The following is a 16,324-nucleotide window of genomic DNA, read 5'->3' as shown; positions in this document are numbered from 1 at the left end:
TAGGCTCAGCTTCACTAATGAATCGCCTTGCTGAGGCTACAGAGAATTTTGGTTATGGGTGGCTGTGAGGGCACAGAAGGAAAGGAAATATCATCTCATACTTGGAGCTAATACAGTGATTCCTACACGGGATAGTGGAAGTACTCCTGTGCACAATTACAATAAAAATGTTTATGTGCATTTCTCCTGTTATTATAGATTAATTAGCTAAGGAAGGGAGAGAGTGCTGCAAAGGGGTAATTCAGATTTCTGCACAGTTGTACTTTGTGGCAATGGTCAGTAAGATTGAGATGTAAAATGCTAAGTGAACGTAACATTTTACAAAGTAATAGGTTGAGTTTGCAGGTTGGGCACACTCTAAGAGTAAGCATCTGAGTAGCCTTTCTTACTAAGTGTGATTACTGATGTGCTTTGAACTAAGCACGCATGGAAATCTTGCATGACCAGGGACATATAACACAACTTTTCCCTCCAATATACTTCCGATAGGTAAATAACTAAAAAAGAAATTCACGACACAAAACTTCAGATTCAGTGGGTGCAAAGGCCATGATGTCTGTGCTGTGCCCTGAATGATGCAAAATGCAGTGACAGTCCTTAACACATAGATATGAGTGACAAAAAGCTAATATGCAAATAGTGCTATACGTGATGTTTCCTAAATCTGTGTATGAAACTCATTTCAGATTCCAATACATGTGGAAGCTATAATCTATATAATTTCTCTTAACACACACTTGAGAGCTCATCGGTGATGGGAGAAATAATCTTAATAAATGCCTTTTTCATTGCTCAAAACCTGGGAGGGAGCAGCAGTATTTGGGTTGCCGGGAGGCAGTGGTCAGGCTCCGGGCTGGGTTTCGGGGTGTGGGTGGCAGGAAAGGGGGGGCGGCTCGGGGTGGGAGAAGCCCTGGTCCCTCGGTGGGAATTACTCAGATCCCCGTCCCTTTCCCAGCCCCGCCGCGGCAACATTTATTGCAAAAGCAGGAAATTGCTTATTACTAAACTAGCTGGCAAGGGAGTGGAGCCGATGCTGTTCCACACTGGCACAGCACTTGCCTAGCTTCTGCTTTCCCTGCCTCTCCTTGTTCCGCTCTTTCTTCTTCTTCTTCTTTCCCCTCTTTCTTTCCTCTCTCCCTCGCTCTCTCCTCTTCTTTTTTTCATTTTGGCTTCTATTCAAATGTGGGTCAGGGGTGAGCGGCTCCCAACGTCACAAGCTTGCAAGATGGCGCTGGGAGGAAGGCTGTGAGATGAGGAACAGGCTGGTATAAACCGAGAGGACAGGAGAGGGAGAGGAGGAGAGGGGAAGGGGAAGAAAAGCTGCTGCTCCAGATGCAATAAGAAGGTAACGCGGCGCGGGGCGCGGGCGGGGGCGCGGGTCCCGCGGGGCGGCCGGGCGCTGCCGGGCTCCGCGGTGCAGCCCAGCCCCGCTCCCCCGCTCTTTATTTGCAGCCCCGGTGATTTGCCCATCTGCACGGGTCCGCTCGGGAGAGCCGCCGGGGTGGCGGGGGTGTTCCCTTGTTCCCTGCCCTACATCAGCCGTGCCCGGCACCGGCGGTATTTCCATTGAAAAAAAACCCGAGATGGTTTCTCTGCTCTTGCCCCCCTCTCTCCGTGCCCCGGGCCCCCTCCCCTGGCTCTCCGGGCGCGCTGCCCCGTTGCTTTGGGGGCCGGGGCGTACATCGGTGTGCCGGCCACCGTGCCCGTCTGGAGCTCGCAAATGTTGGTTATTTGGTTGAAGCGGCTGGAAACTTTCCCCTTCTGCCGTGCCATTTGTGTGTGCGCGCACGGGTGTGCGCTGCCCCTTCCCCGGCGGCGGTGGGTCGGGGCGGGGGGCCGCAGCTGCTGCCCGCCGGGGCCGGCCGGCGTGGGGCTGACCCGCGGGGCGCGCAGGCAAGCCGCGGAGCAGCCGCCGGCTCCCCATCCGCGCCCGTCCCTTCAAGTGAGCCGTATTGTATTTTATTTGATTTTATTTTTTTCCCCGAAAGGAGGTAGCAGAGCCCCGGGGTGCCGGGGGGCGTGTTTGTGCCGGGGATCTGGCCGCATTGTGGAGGAGAGGGCAGGAAAGGGGCTCCCGGGACTTGCATCGCCTCCTTCCCGCCCCCCGCGGTCCATCCGCCGGGCTGCGAGGCGACGAGCCAGGCCGGCATCCCCCAACCCCAGCGCCGGCCCCAGCCCCACCGAGCACCCCCTGCCCTACCGGGAAGGCGGTGAACTTTTGCCCCGGCTCCCCCCTTCCCCGCCGCCCCCCTCGGCCGCTCGGGATCGCGGAGGGAAGGACCCGCCGGCTCCGCTCGCTCTGCCCGTCGCTGCGGGTCTCTGGCTTTTGTTACGGCCCCGTCTCGGACGCAATGGACGGAGCAGGATCGCGCACCCTCCCGCGGCCAGGGGCTCCCCGGACCCTGCCCGCCGGCTTTGTGCCCTGCAGGAAATGCACGTTCCCCGGCCGCGCCAGCCGGCGTAGAGCTGTCCACACGGTTTAAAAAAAAAAAAAAAAAAAATTTGTTCGTCCAGGCTGGCAATATTGTTGCCGAGGCGCTCGACACGGTAATTGAGGGAACAGCGAGGGCCGGTCGCTGCCCGCGGCTGCCCGGTCCCGGGGGCACGGCGCCGCGAAGCCGTACCGGGCTCTGCATCTCCCGGCGCGCCGGTGCCGGTGCCAGCTCGGCGGCGGGGGGAGCCGGGCTTTTTGTGTTTTCTGGTTGCATTTAAAAGCCAAGCAAAGGCGGCGGGGGGAGTGGGGGCGGGGGAGGCTGCGTGCCGGCCCCCTGCGTGGTGCGCGGCCCGGGGAGCCCCGCGGTGACCGCAGCGCCCAGCCCGCCCCCGGCCCCTTTGGTACGGGGCGAGAGCCGGCGGGGAAGTCAATTATTGACTTCTGCTTGGCCGGGTCCCAGGTGGAAGTGGGCACGGCGGCGGCGGGCGGCTCTCGGCGCGCCCCCCGTTATCGGGGCCGCCAGCCGCGCTCCTCCCGGGGGCTCCGCGGCCGCCGGACACCGCGCCCGGCCCCGCCGCTGCCCGGGGAACGCGTATGGACACACGGGCTCTGGGCACTCGAATCTTTCTGCTGCGAAATCCCCAACCTCTGAGAACTCGGGTGGCCTGGGCGCTTCCAGAGACGGGTAACTTGCCGCTAGAATCTGCGAGTGGGGCGGGGGTATATACACCTTTACACAGAATTAATGAATTATATATGGAACACAGTGTTTTAGCACACGGTTACTGCAATCACCCAGGGTATTACTTAACTGTTAGAATAAATCTGAGAGAGCAGCCAGAAACAGTTAAGAGCATCAGAATTACATTCTGCTAATGAACTGTCCTTTGACCAAAACTGGTTTAAATTTGTTGCGGAATGCTGTTTATATTTGAATAGCTCCCATGTTTTTCCAGAAATTAAGGGGAAAACAATATGCAATAGTCACTTTCATTGGAAAATGTCAGAACTATGAGCAGATGTTAACTATGCTTAATAAAGACAGTGTATAAAAAACTAATATTTCAAGATGACCTATTGCTATTTTTTATTACTCAGAACTATTGTATATACTACAACGGCTCTGGAGAGAAAGCTGTAAATGACTCCTTAGGATTTCACAGCAAATCTACATGGGGAAAATGACATATGGAAAGAAAATTGACTTATTTCCACAACTGCAAATGGCCTCCTTTTTGCGCCTTTTCATTAGCAATCTAATCCTAAAAGCATTAGGAGCAATTATTTGCAGTGGTGCCTGACATTCTAGGTCTAATTATTTAAATCAGTTTAACTTTTGATGGTTGACCCATTAGGTCAAATCTGTGTGCCCTTTGTTATATTTATTTTAAAAAAGAAAAAAAAAAAAAGAGGAGGGGGGGTCTTCAAACTTGCCACCTGCTACTGACATATCATTTTAGCTCTGGAGGAGATCAGCATTAAAAATAAGCAACCTCTTACATTTGTTAGTTTCCATTCTAACATGGGTAAGGACACCCTGTGTAAGTGGCTTGTTCTTTGACATCTAAAACCCCGTGCTTAATCACGACAGACTTGCGTGGCCACAGGAGCATAAGCAGGAGGAATGGGAGAGCATGAGGATGTGGCAGGTTTTCCTTATGTCATGGTTCCTCATCTACGTGAAATGCAGATGAGACTCACGCACGTAAAAGGGATGATTTTTCAGTATTTGTGGGGGAAAGCTTCTTCCAAGGATCTGGGAGAGCTCTAAATCTTTAATGCATAAGGAAATAGCTCCCGTTAGTATTCACATACGTTTCTGGGTGGAATGACTTATGGATGTGTAGATAGTAATAAGTATTGCAAGATGCTTGAAGCACTTGGTGTCACGTGATGCGCTGTAGTGTCAGTGCTGAATTGTTTGGCAGAAGCCGATGTGTGACAAGGGGTGGGGGGAGAGAGGAGAAAAAGAGAAGGTGAGAGGCCTTGTTCCAGAAGGGACATGTTCGATTCATTTTGGTTTGTTGTTTAAAATAACTAGAAAACAACCTAATGCTGAGCAGTTTGGCTGCGTAATGGATTTAAACTCTCTAAAACAGCCACCACAGCCCAAAATTGGTGGTCACAGCATGAAATTTGAAGTTGTGAACAGCAGATCTTGCAATGAGAGTTGTCGTTTTCTAGCATCTTTACAGCCCATAGTAATTAAGAGCTGCCAAACATAAACTGTAAGTCGTGCATTCCTCTGACCTTGTGCAGAAAATAGTATGTGGCTATTCTTTGAGCTCCTGCTGCCTTCTTTGATGATAGACGTAGGGAAATGGGATGATGTTTGAAAACCGAGGTGCATTTGCCTTCCTATCGGAACTCCTGTTTGTGCTGACTGCAGCATTTAACCCTGTCATCCAGTCTGATGAACATATCGCAGCTTGACAGCCAGAGGTATTGGCAGGAAGACGTTGCCATGTTTTCTCTACAGAAAACCAAGTTTCCCATACCCTAACCAAATCCGACTGATAAAGTGTATGAACAACACTGCAGCCTCTGCCAAGAGCCAGGGAAGAATGTTGCCACAAAGAGGCATTTCAGTGCTGCAGCAAATGTGGTGTTGGAGTGGAAGAAAGCAGAATCACATTTGTGACATAGCCATTATATTGGCTGTATTGTGACAGGCGAAGCTCAATGGGAAGGGACCATTTCAGCATCAGCAGACATGCCTTCCCTGCTGGGCTTGGAGAAAAATTAACAGGGCTCAGCTGTGGCATTGCAACAACAGAGTGTCGACCCAACCATAAACAGGAGAACGTTAAATATATTTTAAAATGTTAAAAAATGTTAAATATTTAAAAAAAAAAAAAGAAGATGACTCCTTTGGTTTGATGTGGATTGAACACCAGTGACTGAGCCATTAGGCCTTCTTATATTGGTTTTTGTCTTGCTGTACTATCAGGAGCAAGGACAATGCATTGCAATAGGGATTTCACTCTGCTGTGCAGTAGCTCGTTGGCAAAGAAACTGCATTGGTTTGTTCAGGTCTCTTGCAATCAGCAGTGAGAGTGTGCTTATTTCTCTCAAAAGCAGCAGGACAATGATGAAAAGATGTTCCTGAGAGTTAAATTTTCTTGTTCAGTTAGCATCTCCAGGTCCCAATAGGATGCCGATTCTGAGCAGGTTTCTTTCCTTGAAGCATACCTGTATTGTGCTAGCTGTCCAAACTTGTAAGTTACTCACGCTTGTTTGTAATTCCTGGAAAGAATATTCACCCTCCAGTGCTGGCTCCCACAAAACAAGGAAGAAATGAAACAGTGAGGTCAATCCTGAATTTTAAGCTGATACAAAATGAGTTGTTACAATAGCTATAAAGGAGGAGGCTACAAGACAGCAATAGCTGTACCTGCTGTAAGTGACAGGTGGGAGAAATTCTGTTCTTTTTCATCTGTGTTTGGATGGCGGCCCAGTGCTGGCCACAAACTGCAATCCAGGATTAATCCTCACATAGTGTTTTCTTTCTATGTATCAGATTTCTCATTTTGTTAATAAGCACAGCCTAGCATGCACTTCAAGTCAGCTGTTCTGGAGTGGAAGCAACAGGGTTTTGCGTTATTGAAATGACGGCTCTCATGCTTTCCTAGAGCTCGTATTGTTTGACCAGGGCAGGGTGGAGGGTGATCCTTGTAATCACAAATCCTAAACAGGGATTCTAGTTACTGATTTTACTTAATGGAAAGGGGTGGGGAATGTAATTTATCCAGGATTACATATGTATTATATCACATTTTCGGATGTGCACCCTGCGGATTTGAAGGGGCTAAAGAGTGATCTTTTAAACTGAAAACCTCATGCAGGCGTTTGGAAATGGACCTGTTGTAGGAAGCTTCCTTCACTTTCTCTAATGGCAAAAAGACAAACTGAGCTGTCCTGCACAAAGCGTCTGAAGACAAGCACTGACAGGTAAACTGGCAGAAGAAGGGTCTGAGTCCTCAGCTGGCAGTAAGAAGAGTTTGAAGATGTGCAGGGATTGGTTTCCTGCTCAAAACAGTCATCAGGGAACCCTCCCAATGAAAGTGTCCCTGAAAACAGGGGGAACTTCTTGCTTCTGTTGCTAGGTGTTCTGAGAGATCTGTGCAGGAGCTAGGAACAACCTCCTCTTGTTCTTCCGGCTTTAGATACTGGATGGAAAAATGTGTCAATGTCGTCCTTGCCCAGGTTCTGGATGGGAGGCAGGAAACATTTCATGTCAGTACGCTGGCCTGAGGCATTTGCTGTCCTTCAGTCCCCTGGGTAAAGGAAGAGGGGATGGCTTTCCATAATATATCAGTTTGCCCTATCCACTCCCTTCCCCCACTGAACCAAACACTGTGCAAGATAAAATTGTCTTCAGACCAGTCCTCTGCCATGAGTGTAAAAAGAGATACACCATGGAGTGACCGGGGAGAGGCCTCATGGTAAACAACCTGCCTGCTCTTCATGCTGGGCCAGTCCCATTCATTCCTGGAGCCGTTTAAGATGACAGGGGTGTACAGCAGATTCCTTCCTCTAAATGTGTGCTCATTTCCCGTTGTATAAAGAGCCATTCAGTGAGGGGATTCCGTTTTCTAGGAGTCACATAAAGACGCTGCCATGTAGGACTGCACTTACTGCATTTCCATCTGCTGTCAAGATGCCACCAGCCAGTTTGACAGTTTAAAAATCTTTTCTCTTGTTCGATAAAGAACAGAATAGAGTAATTTGCATTGCCAGTTTGAACTGAGAATTGAAATCAGCCAACAGGAAACCTTATTTTAAAGCTTGCTTGTTTGTCTTTGTGGTAGTTACTCTCCAGCAGAAAGACTGGATCTCGCTGGTCTGTACCTATTAAAACATGTTGATATGCAACTAAAATGGCTTTAAATTTCATGTTAAGCAGAAGGGCAGGGTTAACACATTCAGGCTATGATTCAACATGCAAATCAGAAACAAAATTAATTTACTATGTTATTGTTTCTGAGAAGTGACTCAAGAAACTTCTTATATAGCAGTAAATTCAATGAAGTGATAAACCTGAAGATTTTGAAGTGTTACATAAAAATATTTGTAAAATACTTTCTTATCAAAATACTTTCTGATCAAAATACTTTCTGATGACCTCCTGAGGTCCCTTCCTCTGTGACTTATTCTGTGATTTTTATTCAGCTCCAATTTAAATGCAAAGTAAAGGAAGTGTTCTTTGAGCAAAAGTGAACTGATTATTTTCTAGTTTTGTTGCTCTTTTATGAGTTTGGAACTATCAGATACCAGTTTCTAACACCTAGTTTTCACTTGGAGGGAAGTCAGCTTTCCTGCCCTTCTGCCCCTCCTCAAATCTCAGTTGCTTTCTGCAGTCTGAAAGAAGTGGTTATTGAACTAAACTGAAAAAGCAGCCTCTCTGGACCTCTGCAAGAGGCTCCTGGTGTGAAGGGTTAGTTAACTGCTCAGTATATGGAGCACTAAAGCAGCATCTTTTTCTGTGGAGGGTCAAATTTTCCTCAAAACTTCACTAGGAAAGACATACAATTGAGGAATCCTTTTTTAAAACAAGACCTGGTTAAAAGAAGTTTGAAATTGTGGCAGTGTATAGTGAGACTTAAACTTGTGCTGTTTTTATTTAATGTAGTTTCCTCTACCCCTGGAAGGGTGAGGTGCTTTGTTACACCTAGTTTCTGTTTACCCTTATAAAGTATCCAGAACAGTCCTCATGTAGAACTTTTTGCATCCAACTCCTCAAGTCCTTGAACAAAGCTCTTTGTTCTCTTCTAGGCAGCTCAAATGTTCTTTGTTAATGTGATATTAGGGAGATGATTATGCCCAGTCTTCAAAGAAAAAGCGTGGATGTCCTTCTAGGCAGGGAAAATATTTACCAAAGTTGTAGATGGCAAAGAATCCACTAAAAATTAGGAATTTGTGTGCACAGCTATGAAGCCAGAACCATAGTACCAGAACGCTCAATAATGGGAATTTTGATATGAGAGCAAGAGTTGTCTTGAAATTCTTCAGACGTCAGCAGAGTGATGTTTGGCTGAGTGTTTTTTAAAAGTAATGTAAATTATGACTTGAAAAGTTTCACACAGAAAACTTGGTTGTAAGTACTTGTATTTATGAGTTGATGCAGTGGTTGAAAATTTGCCCATATTTAATTCTTCTGGGTGAGCTTATGGTCCAAGGAACTCTGCTTCCATCCCTGATTTAAACTTTCCATGCTGTGGTCATGAAGGAAGTTAAGCAACTACAGTTTTCTTCATTTTTAAAGTATGAAGAATACAATGTCCTTGGGTTTTTTTGTGTATTTATCTTATAAATGCTCATCATATTTAAAAGTTTGCATAATGGGACCCTGACCTTAGCAACAGCCCTGTAAATGCTGTCATCATACACGTAATTCTAATAAAGCTCCAAAATGGTAAAGCTGCCAAAGGAGTAACGCTTTAGGATTATGCAAAACCCACAACAGGGGAGGGAGGCTAGAGAAGAAGTCTCTCTAGTCCTTCAGAAATGCTACATTTCTTAGTCTCCACTGTACCTTGTCAAACAAGGCTTTCAAAATTGTAATGAAAATTGAAAGATGCCAGCTATAAAAATTACTCTCTTTTTGCTACAGCACTGGAAGTATTAATGAGACGATATTCCCCTGCAGTGAGCACTGGGAGTTTTCGGAAGGTTGGCTCTGCACTGTCAGTCTCTTCCTGAAAAGAAGTAAATGTCTCTGAATAATCCCCTTCAGGATGCACCAAGCAGCAGCTTATATTTTTATGTCTTCCCTCCCCGGGTTGCATGGTGCAATGCCAGCGCACGGCGTGACGCAACAGTCTTGGAAATTCTTGGAAAAGCACTTCCGTTTGCTCTAGGTAGAAATTGTGTTGGCAGCAAAACTGACTCTGCTGTTTACAAGCTGGCAGCATTCTGAAATGAACTCCAAGAAAAGCAGTTTAATGTATGCGGTTCTGCGTATCCATCCAAATGCAGAGGTGTTTGAGACTGTTGGCCTGTTATTACGGGTGGTGCCTTGGAGAAGGAATGTCTTGAGTATTTGCCCAAGTGTGGACCTCTTTTTAGCAGCTGTAGTCAGCTGGTTTATTCCAGTCAGGCTGGGTCTCCCAGTTTCTGGTTGCTGCTTGTAAGGTGATGGGTTTCATTGTATTGATATTCCTCAGCTCCTGAGTGAGGAAAAAAGTGACCTGAAGGGCAGAGAGGAGACCATCAGCTGCATTCTGACAGTCTCTATTTTGGTGACTAAAACAGAGTTGAGGATGAGAATTTGCCACTGTTTGAATCTGGAAAAATAATTTCATGTGTCTGTACCTCTTCACCTCTGCCTGTGTAAGGCCATGGTATTTGGAAGATGGGCTGAATTTTCATTAGCATTTAATGAACAGGAAACAACAATAGCAGCTGCTATTGTCTAATATTTCACCCTGTTAATTGTGCAAGAGGATTTCAAGCTGAATGCCATACTAATAATTCAGAGTCTTGTAAGTGGAACCAAATGCAGAGAAAACTAGTACTCTTGACAGAGCTGTAGTACTTGAAATCATGCACGGAGGTGTAACTAACCATAGAGGACAGTCATGGAAGGAAAATATATTTTAAGGGTCCTGCTGAAACACTGATCATTGGAGTATGGAATTCAAATATTTGTCTATCTAGAAAAGACATCCTTTCAACTCAAAGATCTCAAAATGCTTTCATAATTAGTAATCTCTGACTTACAGTTGTGTCTCTGGCCTATTCACGTAACCTTTTCTGAGATGTTTATATGGCTTTCTGAAAGCTGCAGAAGGGTTCTTCCTTAACAGAACAGAAGCCATGGCCATGGCCCAGCAAACCAGCTTCCACTCCCATTAGGTGCAAATGACTGATTAAGCACCTCAGTTTCTCTGTTTCACTTGTAAGAAATAAAACCTCCTTCTCCTTTCTAAATTTTGAGAGTTCATATGAAGTGGGACCTGGGCTACATGATACCAACTGTTCCATTTCAAAAGACTTACCAGTTTTCTACCTAATGCCCAGAGCATCTAATAGCGAATGCCAGAGGCCTGGGATGTTCCCTATCCTTCAACTGGTTGGACAAGAAAGGGGGGAAGGAGTCCAGGTGAGTTCAAGCAAGTTTCCATGTGCATCTACGCTGCCATTATTCAGAACATTTGCCTATTTGTGCTCGCTTCCTCTGTGGTTACACGTGGACTCCTGCTACCTTCTGTGTTTATCAAAAACAGCTTGGGTTGTACCCTTACCAAAAACTGAAAAACCCAAAGCACCCTCCCTAAAACTTCCTGGAGCAAAAGCAAAGCACAGCCCCTTTTGAGGCGGAGGGGAAGCCACTGCATTTCAATGGCTTTGACCATCAAAAGTGGTGAGTGGGAGGGTATCTGACAGCTCAGCGCTGTAGATTGACTGGCTGGGGTCACATTTTTGTAAGTGAGAAGGTAGCAGCTGTCCTTTGAGGCATGCAGGATGCAGCATTTCAGGGGAACTTGCCATTTTTTTTCCCATAAGAAGTGCTCCATGCTGTGCCAGGCTGCTGTCCCCTGCTTCCTCAGTGCCTTGGCAGGGGGGAAGGGGCTGGGTGCCCATCAGGAGTGCTTCTGATGGCACAGAGAAAACAAGTCTGCCTCTGCTAAACTTACACATTACTGGAGACTAACCAGTCCAGGTTGTTGCTTTAATTTAAAGTTCCCTGTTTTGTAAATCTTCAGGGAAGGAAGGATGGCAGCATCTCAGGTGAAGTCAGTGTAATGCCAGAGTGTGGGATTTCTGTAACTCAGTGCCTGTCGTACTGTATTTTAAGAAAATGCTTGAAATTAGAGAAGTGGAAAGGTCATATGAACATGGTGGTTTTGTAGTAAAATAAAAATATGAACAGTGCAAACTGCTTGTTGATCAGATCACAGTCTTCTCAGGAAAATGTCTTTAATAGATGTCATTGTAAGGCTAACGCTGCACTTGGCACCAAAAATTAGATTTAATGCTATAAATGGAGATAAAGCCCATTGCAGCTGACAATACACTTCCAGACCATGTCTCCAGCTGAAGAGATTGCAATGCAAGGCCCAGATAGGTGCTGTATAGATAACTGGCTGGGGGGGTCAGATTCTGCAAGTGCTTACTCAGGCACTTTGCTTGAACTCGGTGTGCCTGCTGGAGTAAGAGCTTGCACAATCCAGCCCTAGGAGTGGGGCTGGAACCTTAAAGCTGTTGGGTAAAACAGAACTGCTTGGGGGGTTTATTTATTTTCCAAGTGCCTGGTGAGGCAGGCTCTAAGTAGAAGCCTGCTTCCGACCCTGACTTGCATGCCTGTTTATTTGCTGTAATCACCTGTAGCCTAAAATTGCAAAACTCCTGTGGATACACTAATGATGCCTTTGTAAAGTTCCCCTAGCAAAAATTCAACTGGATTTTAAAAGCACATGCTTCTTTCAAAACACTTAGCTGTAAAGTTCAGTCCTGCCAGCCTGGTGGGCTGAGAGCATTTTGAAAAAGGTCAGAGGGCCACATTGAATGCTATGGGTCCAATTTCCCAGGTTGATTTGTTGCCTGCACTCTTTGAAGGGAGTGGAGCACCTGCAAATCCCCTTCTGGGGATTCCCTTAAAATGTGGGGAAGCCTCCAACAGGTGTGTGGATATGGCATGGCTTTGGCCCAAGGTTTGAGAGGTGTGGCTGGGACACGTCTGAACCTGCACGTGGGCTGGAGCAGGGAATCCAAGAGGCTGGAAGTGGTAGCTGTTCTCAGCTCCTCTCATTCCCCTGAGCGCAGGGAAGGGATGCTAACCTTCACCAGACAGGATTCAGAAGCTGTTCTCCGTGGCTCTGCAGCCTGCTAGGAAGTAGCAGTGGGCAGGGGAGTTGCAGCTGCTGGTCCCCCCCTCTGCGAGGCAGCGGGTTGGCTGCCGGGGCAGATGCTGACTAATTGTATCAGGAAAGAAGTGGGAGGCAATATAGCTGATTCAGATCCCTGCTTTAAAAACCCAGAGCCTGGCTGAGTGAATGCCTGATTAATGTATTTTCTTCTCAGATTCATTTGCTTTGAGGTCACAGTTCAGAGGCTCAAGAGAAAACAGGCAAGACATTACGAGTCTCGCTGGATGTGTCACACACTCGCTGCCTAAGTGCTCTCCGTGTGAAAGGCTTTGACACAGGCAAGTCCCACACAGACTGCGGTGTCAGAGAAGGCTCTGGCTGGCAAGTCTGCTTGGGTAGGGGTTTGAATCTTTATTTTTCTTAGGAGGCAGTTCCTTGGCTGGTATTAAGAAGTTATTCCTTCTAATGGGTCATTGGATCTTCTTCATAAGATCTTTCTGGCTTATTTTAAACTTAAGGCATTTCTTTTGCTTTCATTGAAAAAAGTGTAAGCACTTCATCTGAGTAGGAAATAAAGGCATGATTATTCATAGTAAGTCGGTCTCTTTCTACAGTGAATAACTGAACAAAAAAAGTCCAACTGGAAGAGTACATCAATGCTACTGAGGACAACAGACTTAAATTCTGTTCATCCCCAGAAGTCATCGAGAAAAATGTTTTCTCCATCCTGCTTCTTGTCAGCGGATTTGTCAGAAAGAAATCTACCTCCTTCTCAGTCTAGTTTTTAGAGTGTATTTGCTCTTCAGGAACAAGTCAGCACAGTAATCTTGTTTCACGTTAACTGTTATGAAATATGGTGTTAACATTTTAGCCCAATACTGGCAGGAAATGGGATTTAAGATTTTTTTTTTCCTTGAGTATAAAAGAGTTCAGGAGCAGGATTTAAAAATAAAAGATCCTTACAATCCTCTCTCTGAGTCAATTTTCACAGCTTAATCTTTCAATTCATCTCATTTGCCTATTATGCAATTTGGCTTATGATTTTAACTATGATAGTCTTTAAATGCAAGTTGACACTTCAGATCCCTAATCTGGCTTCAACTCCTAGTCCATAGTGTCTGCTTATTGCAATTTATGCTTTGGTTATCTAACCTGTGGGATTCTTTTCTTCCTCCCCAGTTGCGCACATTCTTGCTTTTCCCAACCATTCCTACATATTTGCTGTATCACTGTAATCTTGTTCTCTGGGCTGTGTTTATTCCTGTCTGTTTTCTCTGTCCCTTTCCACAAACTTTACACCATGTTTTGGGCTGTCTTTCATAAATACAACAGTAATTTCTTCACTCTGAGCTACTGCAGAACTTCAGAGAGCCACCAAATAGTTGCAAGTTACATCCATGCAAGTGTTGGTGCGGCGTCTATTTGGGCACAGACAGGATCTGCATTTTAAAACTCTGCAAATGCCCTTCCTTATTATAATACTTCAAAGCCACTTGCCACAAATACTTTTTTTCCTGACTTGTATGAAACTGAAATCCCAGTAAATGAAGTATCACTGCAGATGCATTTAGGAACAGGGAAAATGAGGAACTTCCACTGTTAATTGCAGGAAAATCTGGCTGTTCTATTGACAATGGCCTTCAGCTTCCCTTAGTATACTTTTTAATATTTGATTAATTCTTCTGGAGCAGAAGAGTCATATGACAGAGTTTTAAGGAATAATTCAAAAGAGACAGACTTCAATGTATTGCTGCTTTGTCTTGCCAAATACCAGTGGTTAGATTGAAGCCCGTGATTGTAAAATTCCCACTTACTGTTGACATCAAACCTCCAGCCTGTGTCAGTCTTGCTTTCCAGAACTGCATGTCCTTACATCTAGGGGAAACTTGTGACTGATGGAAGGTTTGATATCAAATGCTCTCAAATCCCACTAAAATCAGTAAGCTGAGGGTGCTGATTGCTAAGATCAGGCCCAAGATCAAAAATGCAATTTGGAGATCAGATCCCTCCTGCAGCTGGGTCACAGAGCCTTGGAGAGATGCAGTAGATAGTTTCATTCCCTGCCAGGGACAGTCCTGAGCCCTCTCATTAAACTGTTCATTATTTGTTATACACACATAAATGTTATACAGATTTCTCTGTTTAAAATATACCTGTATAATACCAGACATGAGTGTTTCTGTGTGCAGTAGCTGTCAAGTTACACTTGACATTCAGTTACAACAGGAAAAAATGGGGTTTGGTACTTAGTGCTGAATAGCAGAGGCCAACTCATCAAGTTTTTCTATTGCAAAAATGCTAGATCTGAGTTTCTTAAACAGTGTGTCTCTAATGGCGCAGAGACATGACAGCACACGTGAAGCACATGAAGGGGAAGACACAGGACATGAATTTTTCTACAGGTTTTAACAAAGCCAGAATCTTCCATGCCCTCTCTGCTCTGCCACACAGAACAAAAGCCCCAGGGGTTTTGTTTCTAGAGTCATTTGAGAGCTGCCAGCACAAAATGAAAGCCCCAAGGGTTTCTCCAGTCACTGAAGGGGCACCCACCACCTATAAATGTGAAAATGCAACTGAGCTGAACTTTGAAAGTGAGAGGGCAGTGGCCTGGCACACTCACTGGCGGAGTCACTGAACAAGCAAGACTGATACAGTGTGGAACTCTTGAACTCGTTCTTAAACAAGTAATTTGTTTAAGCAATATGTGACTTACTGCATGCTGCTGGCTCATGGGCCCCACATCCTTAATGTTCCTCTCCCACCTTCCCCATATCTGTGCCTAAGTCAGCTCCCCTTTGGGGACGCTTGATGTGGCACAGAACCTGCTGGAAAATCCTGAAGTCACACTTCATTTCAGACCTGGGCATGTAAAACGCCTGACTTGAACAAGAAACATGAGCTTTCCTCCACTGATTTTTAGGTGGGACTGCCACCACGGTGTCTGGAGGTGGGGGCTCCATGGCTCCTGTGAGTGCAGGGCTGGTTCCAGCATGGGCTCCATGAACAGATGTGCAGGGAGCAGTGGCTTTCCCGGAGACCTCGGCTGCAGCTCCCCCTGAGCGCGCAGGGCTACGGTGCCATGGCAGGAGCGGGAGGGCAGCCTGGGCACTGCTGGGGCTCTCAGAGGGCAGGGTGGGCACTGCTGGGGCTCTCAGGGGGCAGCCTGGGCACTGCTGGGGCTCTCAGGGGGCAGCCTGGGCACCGCTGGGGCTCTCAGGAGAGCAGGGTGGGCACTGCTGGGGCTCTCAGGAGGGCAGCCTGGGCACCGCTGGGGCTCTCAGGGGGCAGCCTGGGCACCGCTGGGGCTCTCAGGGGGCAGCCTGGGCACTGCTGGGGCTCTCAGGGGGCAGCCTGGGCACCGCTGGGGCTCTCAGAGGGCAGCCTGGGCACTGCTGGGGCTCTCAGGGGGCAGCCTGGGCACCGCTGGGGCTCTCAGGGGGCAGCCTGGGCACCGCTGGGGCTCTCAGGAGGCAGCCTGGGCACTGCTGAGGCTCTCAGGGGGCAGCCTGGGCACTGCTGGGGCTCTCAGAGGGCAGGGTGGGCACTGCTGGGGCTCTCAGGAGGCAGCCTGGGCACTGCTGGGGCTCTCAGAGGGCAGCCTGGGCACTGCTGGGGCTCTCAGGGGGCAGCCTGGGCACCGCTGGGGCTCTCAGGAGAGCAGGGTGGGCACTGCTGGGGCTCTCAGGAGGGCAGGGTGGGCACTGCTGGGGCTCTCAGGGGGCAGGGTGGGCACCGCTGGGGCTCTCAGGAGGGCAGGGTGGGCACTGCTGGGGCTCTCAGGAGGGCAGCCTGGGCACCGCTGGGGCTGTCAGGGGGCAGCCTGGGCACTGCTGGGGCTCTTAGGAGGGCAGGGTGGGCACTGCTGGGGCTCTCAGAGGGCAGCCTGGGCACCGCTGGGGCTGTCAGGGGGCAGCCTGGGCACTGCTGGGGCTCTCAGGGGGCAGGGTGGGCACCGCTGGGGCTCTCAGGGGGCAGGGTGGGCACCGCTGGGGCTCTCAGGGGGCAGCCTGGGCACTGCTGGGGCTCTCAGAGGGCAGTCTGGGCATTGCTGGGGTGTTTGCTTCAGCCCTTGGCTGCC

At 47.7% G+C, this 16,324-nt stretch overlaps 1 long non-coding RNA gene across 1 annotated transcript; it reads left to right on the top strand.

Annotated features, from left to right (window-relative positions):
- Positions 1–1,027: 1,027 nt before the first annotated feature.
- LOC136298955 (uncharacterized) lies at positions 1,028–13,242 on the top strand. Its single transcript, XR_010723426.1, has 3 exons — positions 1,028–1,345; positions 12,461–12,584; positions 12,861–13,242. It is a non-coding gene; the product is annotated as an uncharacterized lncRNA (long non-coding RNA).
- The last annotated feature ends 3,082 nt before the right edge of the window (positions 13,243–16,324 follow it).

The sequence above is a fragment of the Chamaea fasciata genome, unplaced genomic scaffold (assembly GCF_029207755.1).
Source record: "Chamaea fasciata isolate MVZ Bird 193981 ecotype frontalis unplaced genomic scaffold, bChaFas1.0.hap1 SCAF_18, whole genome shotgun sequence".
NCBI classification, from domain to species: domain Eukaryota; kingdom Metazoa; phylum Chordata; class Aves; order Passeriformes; family Sylviidae; genus Chamaea; species Chamaea fasciata.
The sequence above is the reverse complement of the archived record's forward strand: the minus strand, read 5'-3'. Positions and strand labels throughout refer to the sequence as shown.